This window comes from Balaenoptera musculus, chromosome 5, assembly GCF_009873245.2.
Source record: "Balaenoptera musculus isolate JJ_BM4_2016_0621 chromosome 5, mBalMus1.pri.v3, whole genome shotgun sequence".
In the NCBI taxonomy this organism is placed as follows: domain Eukaryota; kingdom Metazoa; phylum Chordata; class Mammalia; order Artiodactyla; family Balaenopteridae; genus Balaenoptera; species Balaenoptera musculus.
In genome coordinates, this window is record NC_045789.1 from 74,905,895 (window position 1) to 74,922,221 (window position 16,327).

General features: G+C 42.0%; 1 protein-coding gene across 18 annotated transcripts in view; it reads left to right on the plus strand.

Moving 5' to 3' along the window:
• The window catches only part of APBB2 (amyloid beta precursor protein binding family B member 2), a 363,766-nt gene that overhangs the window by 133,136 nt on the left and 214,303 nt on the right, over positions 1-16,327 (plus strand). Inside the window, exon 1 of one of the 18 annotated variants that reach the window (XM_036852197.1) lies at positions 15,298-15,316. The exons of the other annotated variants lie outside the window; for them this stretch is intronic. The gene's annotated coding sequence lies outside the window, so the exon portion shown is untranslated. Of the gene's footprint in view, positions 1-15,297; positions 15,317-16,327 lie in introns of those variants that run through there. 18 annotated transcript variants of the gene reach the window in all.

Below are 16,327 nucleotides of genomic sequence, written 5' to 3' on the forward strand. Positions count from 1 at the left end.
TGACTTCCCCTGTTCTCAGTGATGAAAGACATCGGTTTTGTTTGTAGTCCTACTCCATGCCACTCACTGTGTACTGCATTTACTAAAATTCTCCACTTCAAATGGGATATGCTTTGAAAGGTTCATCATATCATCCCCATTTCACAGATGAGAATACTGAGGCTTGAAACAGCAAAGTAACTTGTCACAGCGGAGTTGCAGTTTGAGCCTAGGTTTATCTGCCTTCTGTCTGTGTTCTTTCCTCCCACCAGGCTTTCTAGTGACCTGGTCATCACTTGGGTGATCACTTATTTAGATGTTGTCCACTCTCCTGTTTTCCACACCATGGCTTTTAGTAACATGGTCTTAGAGGCCTAAAAGATTCTGCATCAAACGATGCTGACATCTGTCTCATATCTCCTCTTTCATCCATTATTTGAACCCACTAATTACAGGTAATGTGAAGGCCCTAGGAGAGCACTTAATATAGAAAGAGTAATAATAATACAGAAATAGTAACAATGCTTTAAAAATCATGCAAGTAATATATGTTTAATATAGAAATTTTTTAATTTTAATTTTTATTTTATATTGAAGTATAGTTGATCTACAGTGTTGTGTTAGATTCAGGTGTACAGCAAAGTGAATCAGTTATACATATACATATATCCATTCTTTTTCAGAATCTTTTCCGTAAGAGTTCCCTGTGCTATATAGTAGGTCCTTGTTGATTATCTATTTTATATATAGTAGTGTGTATATGCTAATCCCAAACTCCTAATTTATCCCACCCCTCCACCTTTCTCTTTTGGTAACCATAAGTTTGTTTTCTAGGTCTGAGTCTGTTTCTGTTTTGTAAATAAATTCATTTGTACCATTTTTTTTAGATTCCGCATAGAAGTGATATATGATATTTGTCTTTCTTTCTCTGACTTACTTCACTTAGTGTGATAATCTCTAGGTCCATCCATGTTGCTGCAAATGGCATTTCATTCTTTTTTATGGCTGAGTAGTATTCCATTGTATATATGTACCACATCTTCTTTATCCATTCCTCTGTAGATGGACATTTAGGTTGCTTCCATGTCTTGGCTATTGTAAACAGTGCTGCAGTGAACATTGGGATGCATGAATCTTTCAGAATTATGATTTTTTCTGGGTCTGTGCCCAGGAGTGGGATTGCTGGATCATATGGTAACTCTATTTGTAGTTTTTTAAGGAACCTCTATACTGTTCTCCTTAATGGCTGTGCTGATTTACAGTCCCACCAACAGGGTAAGAGGGTTCCCTTTTCTCCATACCCTCTCCAGCATTTATTGTTTGCAGACTTTTTGATGATGGCCATTCTGACTGGTGTGAGGTTTTTTTAAATAAATTTATTTATTTACTTATGGCTGTGTTGGGTCTTTGTTGCTGCGCATGGGCTTTCTCTAGTTGCGGCTAGTGGGCTTCTTGTTGCGGTGGCTTCTCTTGTTACGGAGCACAGGCTCTAGGAACTTGGGCTTCAGTAGTTGTGGCACGCAGGCTCAGTAGTTGTGGCTCACGGGCTCTAGAGCGCAGGCTCAGTAGTTGTGGTGCACGGGCTTAGTTGGTCGGCGGCATGTGGGATCTTCCTGGACCAGGGCTCGAACCCATGTCCCCTGCATTGACAGGCGGATTCTTAACCACTGCGCCACCAGGGAAGTCCCTCATTGTAGTTTTGATTTGCATTTCTCTAATTCTTAGCGATGTTGAGCATTGGAAAATTTTAAAAATGACGAAAAGAGAAAATAAGTTCTCACAACCCTATATACCAAGACATAACTGTGTTAAACATTTTGTTGAACGCTTTCCTTTACTTCCAGTATTCTCTCTTAATATATTTATTTATTCTGTTTATTTATAGAAATAGGATAATGTCAGACATTGTGTTTACTCAACAAAGTGTCGTAAATACCTTTCTAGACCAGTAGCAACTCAGAAGTAGCTGTAGCCTGTAGTGGACTCACGTACGTGATGTCCCAGAGGAAGGCAGTAAAAGCAGGTGAGTGCAGGGAGCCTGATTCCCCTCCACAGGAGGAGGGACTTTTATCGTGGTTAAAAAGATGTTGACCAGGACCCACTGAATTGATTTTCTCCGTCCATTAACACATCTCAACTCTCAGTTTGAAAAGCACTGCCCTAGAGATTACAGAGTACTGGAGAGCAAGCTTGGGCAGACTTGGAGTTTTCAGGGGGTCGGGGGGAGGGTTCTGAACTCAGTTGGGGTTTGAGGAAACATGGGGAATTTTTTGTTCCTTTGTTTGTTTTGGCTGCATGCAGGATCTTAGTTCCCCGACCAGGGATGGAACCAGCGGCCCTGCAGTGGAAGCGCTGAGTCTTAACCACTGGACCGCCAGGGAAGTCCCAACATTGGGAATTTGAGTTAAGACCAGGAGCCTGAGAGCAGTGCCCAAGATCATTCACAGCCAAGTGTGGGTCTCACTGCCTGGAACAGCCAGGACGTGACGTGGCATCCCAGGAGAGGGGCTTTCTGTTCTGGTTTTCATTGGTTTTTCTGGTGTGGGAGGAAGGCCTGCAGGATTGTCCTGATCACCTGCAGGGGATCACAGCAGGGGAGCCCCTGGGGAGTCTCAGGGTTGTAGTGAGTCCATGAATGAAAAGTGGATATATGTAGGAGTTGGGAAAGGTTAAAGGGAACACGATTTTTAAAATACACTGATTAGATTTTTCTTCTGTCCAAGAAAAAAAAAATCTATATATTTTAGAAAATGCATAAATACTAAAGAACCCAAGGGGAAAAAAAACCGTCCTTAACATTTTGCATGTCTTTATAATCTTTGTGTGTGTGTCTGTATAAGCACCTGTACTTTCATGTTAGCATTATTACCATCATCATCTTATTTTATGACCTACTTTTTGTTGCTTAATTCATCATGGAAATTTCTGATATTAAATGTTCTTCTAGTAGGTGTTTTTTACTGATCTTATACTTTATTACAATGCGTGGATGTATCATAATTAACAGTCACCCATTGTTGAACATTTAAGTTATTTCCAGTCTGTTGCTGTCCTTCTAGGTTACTCATAATTCTTTTTTGTGTGTGTGCTTAAGAAATGTTTAGAAGTGAAATTGCTAAGTTGAAGGGTTGCTTGCACATTTTAAAGACATTGCTACACACATCCAAACTGCTCTCTAGAGAAGTTTTATTTACTTTCATCATTCTTGTGTGAAGACTGCCCATTTCTTCCTACTCTGGAAACAGAGAGAGAGAGAGAAAAAAAAAAACACTTTTCTATATGATAGGTGAAATATGCTATCTTCATTGTTGTAGTTTGCATTTCCTTTTTATTAATATTGAGGCTTAGATTTAAAATTTTTAGATTCAGTTTAAAGTTTAAGTTTAAATAACTTAAAAAAAAGTTTATCTGTTCAGTAGCCCCAAATCAGCCACTTTAAATATGTGTGATGCAAATGTAAGAAAAGTCAGTTTGACTTGTGTTGGTAATATGACTTGTCTTCATTACACGTAGTTTGTATTGGTTATAAGCTGAAAGTCTGACTCTTTAAAGAGATAAGGTTGCTAGGTTTTTCATATGATAATAGCTTGGGGATTTAATTAAAATATGAAACCAAGCCCTCAGACTTAGAACTCTGGACTTAAAAGTGGACAACCTGGGCTCCCCTGGTGGCGCAGTGGTTGAGAATCTGCCTGCTAATGCAGGGCACGCGGGTTCGAGCCCTGGTCTGGGAAGATCCCACATGCCGCAGAGCAACTAGGCCCGTGAGCCACAACTACTGAGCCTGCGCGTCTGGAGCCTGTGCTCCGCAACAAGAGAGGCCGCGATAGTGAGAGGCCCGCGCACCGCGATGAAGAGTGGCCCCCGCTTGCTGCAACTAGAGGAAGCCCTCGCACAGAAACGAAGACCCAACAAGCCAAAAATAAATAAATAAATAAATAAATAAATTAAAAAAAAAAAGTGGACAACCTGTGAGAGAGTCCTCGGACTGGGAGATGGGAGGCCTGGGTTCTAGCCCTGGCCCTGCCATTCCCGGGCTGAGGGCACAGAAGAGTCATTAGAACCAACTGAATCTCACTTCTGACATCTGTAAATTGAGGAGTTGGACTGGATGATGTTTAGGTAACCTCTAGTTCAAAAATTCTATAGTATATTTGCTTTCCAGAGAAAGAACTGCAACTGAACCTTGGCTCTAGCGAGAACCAAGCCAAAGGCAGAGCAATTATATTCAAGACATAGAACACAAAACATTAATGGATAGTGAAGTAGTGTTTGACCTTGGATTTTAACTGCTTAAAATACCTGCAAACAGGCCAAGACAAAGAGCATTGAAATGAGAGGTCAGAGCCCAGTAAATAAAGGTAATCCACTTTACTACACAACTGCAGTGACAAAAACACAAGTGCTTTTACATGATAGTGTTTAGATAGCTCGACAGTTTAGACAGGTGTGTTAGCAGCTGTTTCCTGGTGTCATTGTATAAATGCTTCTGATAGGAAAAGTCCTGAGAACCATTATGAATGTCATTAAGTACAGGACCTGACATATAGTAAATGCTCAATACATACATATATTTTATATATAATGAATGAACAAAGGGGATTCCTTGCACATTACAAGTTTTTCCAAATCCTACTTTCTAACACACATGGTTCTACTGCTTTAGTTGTGTTCAGGGTAGCCTCTTTCTGAACATGACAACCCGTTTTGTTTGCACCCACCTGACTTCATCAACCCTCTCATCCAAATCTCCTTAGTGTTCTCCTCTGCAAACTGGGAGGCAGTTCTCACGCCAAACTGGGAAGTAATTCTAATGCTCTTGTATGTTTTGGTGTCAGTTTCCTTTGTTTCTCTCAAGGCGGAATTATTCCTCTTCTACTTACCTTTTGTATTGGTTTTCTGTTGCTGCTGTAATAAATTACTGCAAACTTGGTGACTTAACACAAAATTTACTCTCTTAACTATTTTGGAAGCCAGATGTCTGCAAGGAGTCTTACTGGGCTATCAAGTTGGCAGGGCTGATTCCTCTTGAAAGCTCTAGGGGAGAATCTGCATTCCTGACTTTTTCAGCTTTTAGTGACTGCCTGTATTCCTTGGTTTGTGGCCCCTTTCTCCGTCTTCAAGGTGAATCACTCTCATCTCTGCTCAAATTACCCTCTCATCTTCTGCAGTCAAATCTCTCTCTGCTCCCTCTTACAAAGACAAATTGTGATTACATTTAAGGTCCACCCAGAACATCAGCATCTCTCCCCATCTCAAGACTTTAACCTAATCATAGTTGCTGTTTTAGTGCCCATATAAGTTTCTAGGGATTAGGATGGAGATATCTTTTGAGGGGAGGGGATGGCATTATTCAGCCTACCTTTTTTCTTTTTCCACCCTGAACTTTTTCCTTTTCTACTTACTGCCAACTATTTGCTGTTATAGGAACGTACACACACACACACACACACACACACACACACACACACACAGCTATTGCATTTACCTAGAGAAATACTAGTTTCCTCCCCAAACAAACAAACAAACATTCATTCCATGTCTGAATTGCTGTGCCAGGTACTCTAACCAAAAAGGGTAAGATTGCTCCTTACCTGACAGGACTAGGAGGCAAGGTATAGTACAGAGGAGAATATAAAGAAGCCCCAAATTTAAGATACTGTTTTGTTGGCAAATCTCCAACCCCTATTAAAACAAACCCTCCTTATTAGCTGAGCCATCTTCCAATTCATGAATTCCCTGTTTGGCTGTTTCTTGTCTATTCCTGAACTTGTGCATTGAGGGTTTTTGCATCCACCCCCCCACCCTCGCCCCAAAATGATATATAATTAACATACTATAAATTCACCCCTTTAAAGTGTAAAATCCAGTTGCATTTAGTATATTCATAAAGTTGTACAACCATCACCACTATCTAATTAAAGCACAAAAGTTTTATACTTTGATGAAGTCCAATTTATCTGATTTTTTTTTTTTTTTTTGGTCACTTGTACTATTGATGTCATATCTAAGAAACCATTGCCTAATCCAAGGTGTTGAAGATTTACTCCCTTTTTTTTCTAATAATTTTATAGTTTTAGGGCTTACCTTTAGGTGTTTGATTCATTTGAGTTAATATTTGTATATGGTCCAACTTCCTTCTCTTGCATGTTCATATCCAGTTGTACCGGTACTGTTTGTTGAAAGACTATTCTTTCCCTTTTTAGGATAAGCTTTTTATATTCTACAGAGAAACCAGATGGGTTTTGATAGGGATTGTGTTTAATCTTTAGATTGTTTTGGGAAGTAGTGCCATGTTAATAATTTAATTCTTCCAAATCTTTGTCCATGGATAGCTTTCCATTTATTTAAGTCCTTTAATTTCTTTTAATAATGTTTTATAGTTTTCAGTGTACAAGTCTTGCACTTCTTTGTTAAATTTATTCCTATTTTATTCTTTTTGATGCTATTATAAATGGACTTTTTTATAAATTTCATTTTTGGATTGTTGCTAGTGCATGGAAGTAGAATTGATTTGTGTGTATGTGTATCTCTCTTTCTGTAGATCAGTTGATCTATCTGTAGAGAAAGAGAGGGAGAGATCTTGTTTTTTTTAATTTTCCCTTCCTTCACTTTTGGAGTTTCTAGTAGATTTTTTCAGTTTCACCTGCCATCCTTCCATATTATCCCATTTTTACTCTTTTCAATTGTTTAAATATATTTTTAAGGTCTCTTTCACACTGTTCTACTATTTTTAGCTCTTGGGGCACAGATTTTTCCATTTGCATTGGCTGTTTCTTAGAATGGGTTTTTTTTCTTGTTTGGTCTTAAACTGTGACAGTGATCGCCTCTTCCGTGAGGGTTAACATGGGAGTTTCATGGGACTGGGACTGTGGGAACCCAGAGGAGTTTTCTTATTTGTCTCAGTCAGTGCCCATGGGTATCATTGCTTCTGGACCATTTTTTTGTATTATTTTCTTGGCTTGGGGCCCTGCTACTACATGGAGATTATGTACGTGGATACCATAACTCCATGTGGGAACAGTCTTGGAATGTTGATTTCATATTGGTGAGGTTTTGAAAAGTTCACTTTTATTTATTTATTTTTACCCCATCCCCAAATAAAAGCTTCCTTGCAAAGCTTAGGGAGTGGGGGGCATGAATGTTTTCTACTGAGGGGCAACCCTGTATGACTGCCCCGTTAAGCTAATAGCTCAGCTCTAGCCAGCCAGTTTCATGGGCCCTATTGTCTGTGTGCCCCTTTCCTTCCTATAGATCATCAGAGTCTTAGCCCCTAGACATTAAGGCTATACCGTGTTCTAATAGCCTTTAAGTCTTCAAAGCTTCAACTTTCTCCACTGACTCTGAGTTCCATCTTCAGTTCTGGCCCAGGGATTTATTTTTCATGATTTTGACTTTTTTTCTTTGTATTTAAAAAGTCGTTAGTTCTATCTTACTCAGTTTTTCCATGTATTTGAAACAGGCAGTCATTCTTTGTCATCTTTGCTCACCATATTGATTAGAAACTTTATCACTGCAGTCTGATTAAAGGATCTGTAAGACTTTTGAATCACCAGATTGCAATCCCTGATTTCCTCAGAACTTTAAGCATAAATAAGTGGTAAGTAAATATTAATTCAGTGGGTGGGTGTTCTGCAGGTCCTTTTGCTGAGCTGCCTTGTACCTGAGTAACCACAGTTGTGTCGTGTAGTGAAGTGCAGTCTCATCAGTAGCCACCTCATTCCTCGTGGAATACCACTTTCTGTGCACGTCTCAGAATCAGTAGGTTAGATTCTAGGTTTTAACATGGCATGTGAACCCAAGCTGTGAAAACGGTTACCTGAGGGCTGTCTACTGGCAGTATTCTTAGGTATTTACAAATATGGAGCTTATTTCATGTCTTAGTAAATAAGGTTCTATCTTGATATTAAGAGAAATAAAGAAAGTTTACTTCTATATATTTATCTTTCTCTGGAGACAGAAATCAAAGTTCAATCGTCCAAATTAAAATCTCTTCTTTGTAAATTTTTGCTTTTTTTTTTTTTTAAAAAAAAAAAACACCTTCTCTATAATCTGCTTCTTCTGAGCTAGAGATTGGAAATCTTGTTCTGTTGTGATAAAAATGTCTCCTCTTCACAAGGATGCTCTGGACCTAGTGCTTTCCCCTGTAGGAACAGAAAGAGAGAACAGAACTAAGAAACCCTATGTCAGGTCTTTAGCAGTAGGAATCAACATCCTGGAAGGAAACCTGCCTGTGTTGGTTACGGAATGAGACTCTGGAAAACATGGCAAAATAGTCCGTGGAGAGAGCTAAGTGTGCCTCCCTTTTATCTTTCTAAAGACTAGCTTTCTTGCTTCAAGAGAACCTGTTAGTCGAGTGTGGTGAGTACCTGCAGACTGCATGCCCAGCCTTTCTGGGATAACTGTAGGGGGTTCTGAGCAGCCTTTTTCCCACACTCCATGTGAAGAGGATTGGGATGTTGGGGATGGATTAGCCTTCTGGATACGCAGACAGGCTTTGACCCAGAGAGATGAGAAGGATGTATTGTCCTCAGGGAGGTGGCCACAGCACTTTCTGCTAATGGAGTAACTGGGAGAAAATGCCCCAGCCAGACTGTGGGAGCTTAAGACCCATCTTCTGGGAGCAGAAGATGGGAAAGGAAAGAAGAGAAATATGGGACAACTTTATGGGACAATTTTGAAACCAAAGCAAATAGAATTATTTTTCCAGGTTTCCTGGACACTTGCTCATTTATGCAAACTTGAAATTGTTCTTGGGGGAAGTGAACTTGGATGACCTGAATGAAGGCCACAAAAACCATTACAAAATGAAACCTATAGAATTCTGAAAGGAATGATTTGGTATATTGCAGAGGCACAAGATAGGTCAGTTTGTTTTTAGCATCTGTACCTTCTAGACCTTCCTTTTATGAGTGTGTGTGTGTGTGTGTGTGTGTGTATGTGTATTTATGTCTATGTGTGTATGTATGGACGGATGCATAGATAGATAGGTAGGTAGATAGATAGTATAGAAATAGAAAATAGCAAGCATGTACTACTGAATATTCTGTTGAGAATGTTTTATTAAAGCTACATCTAGACTTGTTAGTCATTCTTCATCTTTTAGTTTTATGGAAAATACTTAAATCCATGGGATTACACTTGATTTCTCCTTTGAATTCTTTCTTGGGAGTGTCCAATTATGGGAAAAGTTGATCCCCATCTCCTAGGGTACAAGAACATTCCTCAAAGAGCTTAAGTTACATACTGCTTATTTGGAACTTGATACCAATAAATCCACCATGACTTGGCTAAATCACGCATACCTGCTACCATCTTATCCTTGTGACTGGGGCTTGGTTAGGGGTAAGGAGGATTTCCTGAACGTCAGGAGATAGAAGCTTTTTGTTTTTGAAACCACTATTCCTCACACTGAAGGGTCCAATTTAAACAAAGCTTAAAAGAGGCTTCCTTTTTTTTCTGGTTGAGAGAGAGAGTAGAGTTAAGGCTGGAGGGGGGTGATCAGAGCCAAACAATAGATGGATTGATGCTGCATCTGCTGTACTCGAATGCGGTGCTGGCTTCTCTGGAGTATTGAGAAGAGTTACATATTGTCCTCATAGAGCTTATGTTTTCATATGTAGACATGACCAAAAGTAGTAACTGCATCAGTTAGACTCAAATTATGTGATGTAGCAGTTTAGAGGAGAGGAAGGCCAGCAAAGATATGTGTAATCAGTGAAGTTCAAGAGCTAAAAAACAGACTTAGAGAATGTCTTCCTCCAATAGGACATAAAGGTCTGGTGTTAGGTATGATTCTGATCATGTAGTGGCAGAGCAGCTATGGGATTGCAGGTGCCATGGTGGTATTTGAAGAGCATGTGAAATGGGATATCATGGAGGGACCTCATGAAGTAGGGTCACACGGGAAGGGTTCAAGGGACTGGATAGCCTGGTGAGAACAAAGCATGTTCATAATGCCTATTTATATTATTATTATTATTATAAATATTTATTTATTTATTTAATTTTTGGCTGCGTTGGGTCTTAGTTGCGGCACGTGGGATCTTTGTTGCGACATGCAGGATCCTCTGCTGTGGCCTGCAGGCTCCTCACTGTGGTGCGCGGGCTCAGTAGTTGTGGCATGTGGGCTCTCTAGTTGTGGTGCGTGGGCTCTGTAGTTGCGGAACTCGGGCTCTAGTTGTGGCCCACGTGCTCAGTAGTTGTGGCGCATGGGCTTAGTTGCGCCGTGGCATGTGGGATCTTAGTTCCCTGACCAGGGATTGAACCCGCATCCCCTGCATTGGAAGGTGGATTCTTAACCACTGGACCACCAGGGAAGTCCCTATTTATATTATTATTAATGACTAACACGTACATAGCCAGACGCTGTTCTAAGCACTTCAGGTGTATCCTTATAATCCTCCCAACAACTCTCTGTGACACAGATACTACTATTATCACTCAATTACAGTTGAGGACATCAAGGCACAGAGGAGATAAGTAACTTACTTAAGGCTATATAGTAAGTGGTGTAGTTGAGATTTGAATCCAGGCTGTCAGGCTTCAGGGTGTGTGCTCTTAACCGCTGTGCTGGCTGCTTCAGTCAGTGTGAGAGGAGTTGGAAGGGGTTACAAGCAAGGGAAATTGTCGGGGAGAGAGGAAATTCCAAGGTCAAGATTGCAGGGGCCAGGTCCTGGGGATGCAGTGTCTGTTTGGTGGCCACGCTGAGGTGTTAGTGATGTAGATGGGAGTTAGACGTCAGTGGCATCGAGCCCATCCAGGAAGCACAGGGGCAAAACTAATGGTCTGGAGCCCTTTCTGTGTGCTGGGCTCTGGGGATAGAGCATTGAATAAGGTAGGTAAGGTCGCCGCTCCCTTGGAACTTCCATTCATTCTGGTGATGGAGACAGGCGATGGGAAAGCTACTCGACAGGGAAGATGGTTATGGGTCGTGGTCCGTGCTGTGGAGGAGTCAGTGGTGTGATGAGAATTACTGAGCAGGGCCCACGTGACATAGGGCGGCGGAGGGAAGATGCCCCTGGAGAAGTGACATTTGATCTGTGATCTGAAGGATGAGACAAGCCCAGCCACGTGAAGGATGAGGAAAGCTCATTCCAGGCTGTGGGGATAGGGACAGTTCAAGGGATGGAAAGGAGGCCTGGGTGGCCCCGGCAGAACGGGCGCGTGTTGAGGCTTGGTGGGAGATGAGGTTGGGCAAGGAGGCAGGGCTCAGTTAGACTTGAGGGCCTTGGTAAGGAGTTTAGATTGTTTCCTAAGAGCAGTGGGAAGCCACTGAGTGTTAAGTAGATGGGTGGCATGGTCCCATGGGAGAGCCAGGGTGTTAACCAGATGCACCTGTTGGAGCAGGCCAGGGCAGGGAGGAGGCTGAGAGAAGCGGGGAAACAAGGTGGGGAAAGAACAGTTAGGATGTTTCTCCCCCATCTGGTACCTTAAAAGTTTGAATCACAGCTGATGTGGCCTTTCTGCCTGGGGAAAGATGAACCTCACGTCAGATAAAGCTTCTTAGTGTTCGGGTTGTGATCAGGATTCACAGCAACAAGGCTTGATACCTACCTTTTAGCCATTTGACTACCAATTTGTACCTATTTATATATAGAGAGAAAAACCAGAGCATATGAACCTAAAGATGAAACAACTATTTTTGCTTTTATAGGTCTTGAATTTATAAAATATGACTTTATATGTTGTAGATGCTTTTGGTGTGGGGAGCTGAAGACACTTTGGAAATACTATAATTACTTACCTTCTCTAATGGTGACTTTCTTATTTCTAAGGTGGAGACTCAAAATGGAGACACAGTTGCTCACTCACTCAGTACCCATATCCTGCTCCATTTTTGCTGTTAGAACCTGGATTTAATTCAGGGTGGTGTGGTGATCAGCCTCAGACAGTAGGTTGTGCTGGTCTAGGCCAACATGCCAGTCCTGACCCCTGACTTCCAAGCATTCCTTGTAGCCAGCATGGCCATGTGACCTAGTCCTGGTCAATGGGACCTGAGAATAAGTCCACTGGGATGGGGGTGGGATTTCTGGGACAGAGTTATTGTCCTGATAAAACCTGACAAATGAGCCTGTCAGTACCCTTTGCTGCTTTCCTCTGCTTTCTGCCTCGAATGCTGATAAGATGTATGAGTGCACAGCAGCCCTTATGTCACCATGAGGTAACAAGCAGAAAGGAAAAGCCAAGGGCATCACGGAGATACCTGCCCTGACATTGTTCCTGTTGAACCAACACTAGCAGCCCTGAGCCTGTCCACTGCTTCCAGTTTGTTGAATCCACCGTTTGTTAGGTTTCTGATACTTAAAGGTGAGCACAATGCTAACTGAAGCAAATATGAAGGTGCGGTGTTATAAGTTTCGTCCTGTGTGTTGTGATTACCTCATAAATGTCCCTTGATATTCAGTATGACCTTTAGCCTGTATGAAAACAGTTTCTGAAAAGCAAGTTCTTACTTGTATTAAAAGTTGTTCACAGTTGAAGATGATGAGTTGTGGCCTTAGAAATATAATTTTTGAAATAAGTGAATTCGTCTGTGTGAACCTGCTGTAGCAAGTACCACGGAACCATACTTCATGGCCACTATCTTCCTTATGGCCTTTTGTGTGATGGTCTTAGTCAGTGTTCTGGTGAACTACATCGTATTTATGGCTTTATAGGAAACTATAATAGTACTAGGGGTAATAGCATAAATAGTCTGATTTCTTAAAAATGTGAAACTCCAACAGGCTTTATTGGATTTCAGGGTAATGGTATTATTAAATTTTCTGCTTCTTTTCAAACTTTTTTATGGCTAAGTTCCACCCTGGTGGTTTCAAGAAATTTTGGGGCTGGATCTGTATTTTTATGGAAAAAAACTTGTCCTGGAATTCTCACTTGCTGAATTGAGGGGTAGGGGAAATAATTTGGATTTGTTTTTGTTTTTGTTCTGTTTTTTACTGTCTTGGTCTTTGGGTATAGCACTCAATGAATTGTTTTCCAGGGGGAAAGTAGAAATAACCCTGTGGTATGCATCATGGAGATAATATAAAGTACAAAATGAAATTGTATTCTAAGCTGTCAGGGAAAAAAGGGACTGTAAGTCGTAGGGTCATCAAATTATAAAGAGAAAGGAATTGTAAACATCATCTAATAAAATCTCACTTTTTTCATAACCTTAGAACTTGAGACTTAAAACAATTAGTCATTCATTAAAAAAAAAAAATACATGTGGTTACCCTATGCACCCTCTTCCTTAATGAAAGATTTTCCCAAAGGAACAAGGAGACATTGTTTGTATAACCCAAGGGCCTTCAGAAGAAAGCTTTATAAGCTGTCTGTTCTGACTGCCTCGTTTTACAGATAGGAAACTGAAGCCCGTAGAGGATGAAGGTTATTTCTTTAAGGTGGACCAGAAAGTAGCTCTTGGTCAGGTAGGGGCAGGACCATGAAACCTTCTAGATTTATTAACATCTTCAGGGCTGTGTGCTGGAATTCAGATGGCAGATGGATGACCTTGGGTAGATCAGCATTTGAGCTCATCCTTGAGTGCTGCTGAGGGTTTGACAGGCACTGGGGAGGCAGGGCGTCCAGGCAGAGCCACCGGTAGGAGCGTGTGAGTGGGACAATTTCAGGCAGTTCAGGAAAGGGTGCAGAGCACAGTCTGGTGCCCCTTTGGGGTCAGGCGGTAGAGGAAAGGCCTGTGTCCATAGAGATTAGGGACAAGTTCAGGCCAGTTCAGGCCAGTGCATGGAGCACCTTGAGAGCCCATCAATGGAGTGGGGATTTTATTTGGTAGCCAGTGAGGTGCTCTTAAAATAATAACGATGATGATGATAGCTAACACTTACACAGCCCAGACTGCATGCCACCCCTGTTCTGAATGCTTCACGTGCTCTCGCCTGTTTAATTCCCACAAGCCTTTGATGTAGGTACTCTCATCTCCATTTTACAGTTGAGGAAACTGAGGCACAGAGAGGTTAGATGACTTAACCCAAAGAGCTACTCATAGGACATGATAGAGAAAGACTTCACACCCAGGACTGGCCCTGGAGTCCCACTTTTAATGGTCTGGAGCATGGTCTGGTGGTGATAAAGGTGGTGGATTCTCTTAGGAAGATGGATCTGTAGGAGAGAGCAGGAGGACTGAAGTGAGGGCAGAAGGGTGGTCAGGAGGTGATGGAAGGCCTCCAGGAGAGAAGTCAAAGCTTGGCGTGGAAATGAAGGGAGGAGAACACAGCTGGCAGGAGCTTCTGAGATGGATCAGAGGTGCCAGGTCCCCAGTTGCATATGGAGGCCGGGGAGGGACAGAGTCAGAGATAATGGAGACATCGCTTGGAGGTCCGCCTCACTGGATTAGGGAAGTTGAGAAGGAGATTTGATGGGAAGGTGGTGATTTATTTTTACAGAGCCCTCTTTTCTCACTGGTTTTTAACCTGGGAAAACTGTCTGGGGAAAAGAGCCACGTAAGTGTGTCCTAACAAATTTCTGAGTTTATGGACCCTCCCCAGCTCATCTATCTTAGCCTGGTGTTGGGCCCACAGTAGGTCTAAACAGTTATTTTTTAGACACTTTGTGATCTTCACAATTCTGAGGCTGCTTGTCCTCTTCCCAGCTTAAGAATATTGGGTGGGGCTTCCCTGGTGGTGGTGCAGTGGCTGAGAATCTGCCTGCCAATGCAGGGGACACGGGTTCGAGCCCTGGTCCGGGAAGATCCCACATGCCACGGAGCAACTAAGCCCGTGCGCCACAACTACTGAGCCTGCGCTCTAGAGCCCATGCTCTGCAACAAGAGAAGCCACTGCAATGGGAAGCCCGTGCACCGCAACGAAGAGTAGTCCCCGCTCGCCACAACTAGAGAAAGCCCTCGCACAGCAATGAAGACCCAATGCAGCCAAAAATAAATAAATAAATAAATAAATAAATAAATAAATATATATATAATATTGGGTGTGAGAGCAGGAGAGGTGATGGGTGTGGTTCTGCATCTGGAGGTCACCTTTTGTTTCGGCTTCCCCAGCAGTGACCCTTTACTTCCGCTTTCCTGTCGCCCTTTAGGTGTTGATGGGAGGGAGATGGAGGAGATGGTGGTGTTCCTTTGTGAGTGGGCATCCGGTGCTGGGAGGAACGCCCTGTTCCGGTGGCGGCTCTGCCCGCAGGTCAGGGCTGGGAGCAGTGTTCTTCCCTCCTGTCGCCTTTCTGAGAAGGCTGATCCTGGCCTGGCAGGTCTTCTCTGAGGCCTCTAACTGCAGGTCCCAGCTGAAGGACCCTGAAGGGACAGCAGTAGCAAGATCGGTAGCTAATATCCTTCTGGGAAAAAAAAAAATCCTGAAGTGGATGAGAGAACATGGCAATTACCGTTTGGGTTTATGTTTCATCACAATATCTGCAGTCTTGGGCATTTTCTTCTCCTTTTCTTCCTTCTCCTTCCATCCTTCTTTTTTTCCCCTCTAATCGGAGGAGTTGCTAATTGGGCAGGGTCAGTAAATGTGATGCACCTATTGTTGTATTTGATTTTGGTTTTACATCTTCATTTCCCAGGGAAAGGTAACCCTGGCAAGTCACATAAGCATCGGTTGCATGTGGAATTTATACAGCATGCGCTATTCTGGGTCTGGCTACAAGGGGAAGATGAAGGGACTAGAAGACTGGGCTATCCCTGTCCTCAAGCCCCTTAAAAACCTTGGAAAGACAGGATGCATATGTGGGTTCAAGGCCTGGTCCAGTCACTAGCAAAAGGTCCATGCGTGGGTTCTCTTGTCTCTCATCTGTAAAATGGGGGAGGTAATATTTGTGTCAAAGGGGTGTTGTGATGCACAGATGGGACAGCATGTCTGAATACTGAGCACTTCTCTTATCTCCCTGTTCTCATCCAATTAAAATTTTCTGGGTAGTACCTTAGGATGATCTGAGAAATACTAGAGGGAGATGGGGGAATCTAAGTATTGTGTTAAACTGCTTTATGCATGTTTATTTCATTTCTGCCTAGTAACCATGTTATTGTTATTCTCATTTTCAAGATGAGAGAACTGAAGTTAAGAGATGTTGAAAACAAAATAGCATCATCACCTGCTGCAGATATGACCTGGAGCAATTATTCAGTATTTTGTTGCCTGTTACCTCATCTATAAAATGGGGATAATAATAGTTCCCTCCTCATAGGGTGATTATAAGGATTGAAATGGTTAATATACATAAGTCTTGAAACAGTGCCTGGTAAATAGTCAATGTGATAAAAGTATTAGAAATTATTGTTATTCAGACAATTTCCAAATCTCTTCTAAGCCACTCTATGGTGAAATCAGGATTGATTCATATGCATATTGTGTTGAAATGGGATTAAACTATAGTTTTTGAAATGTAGAGTGGA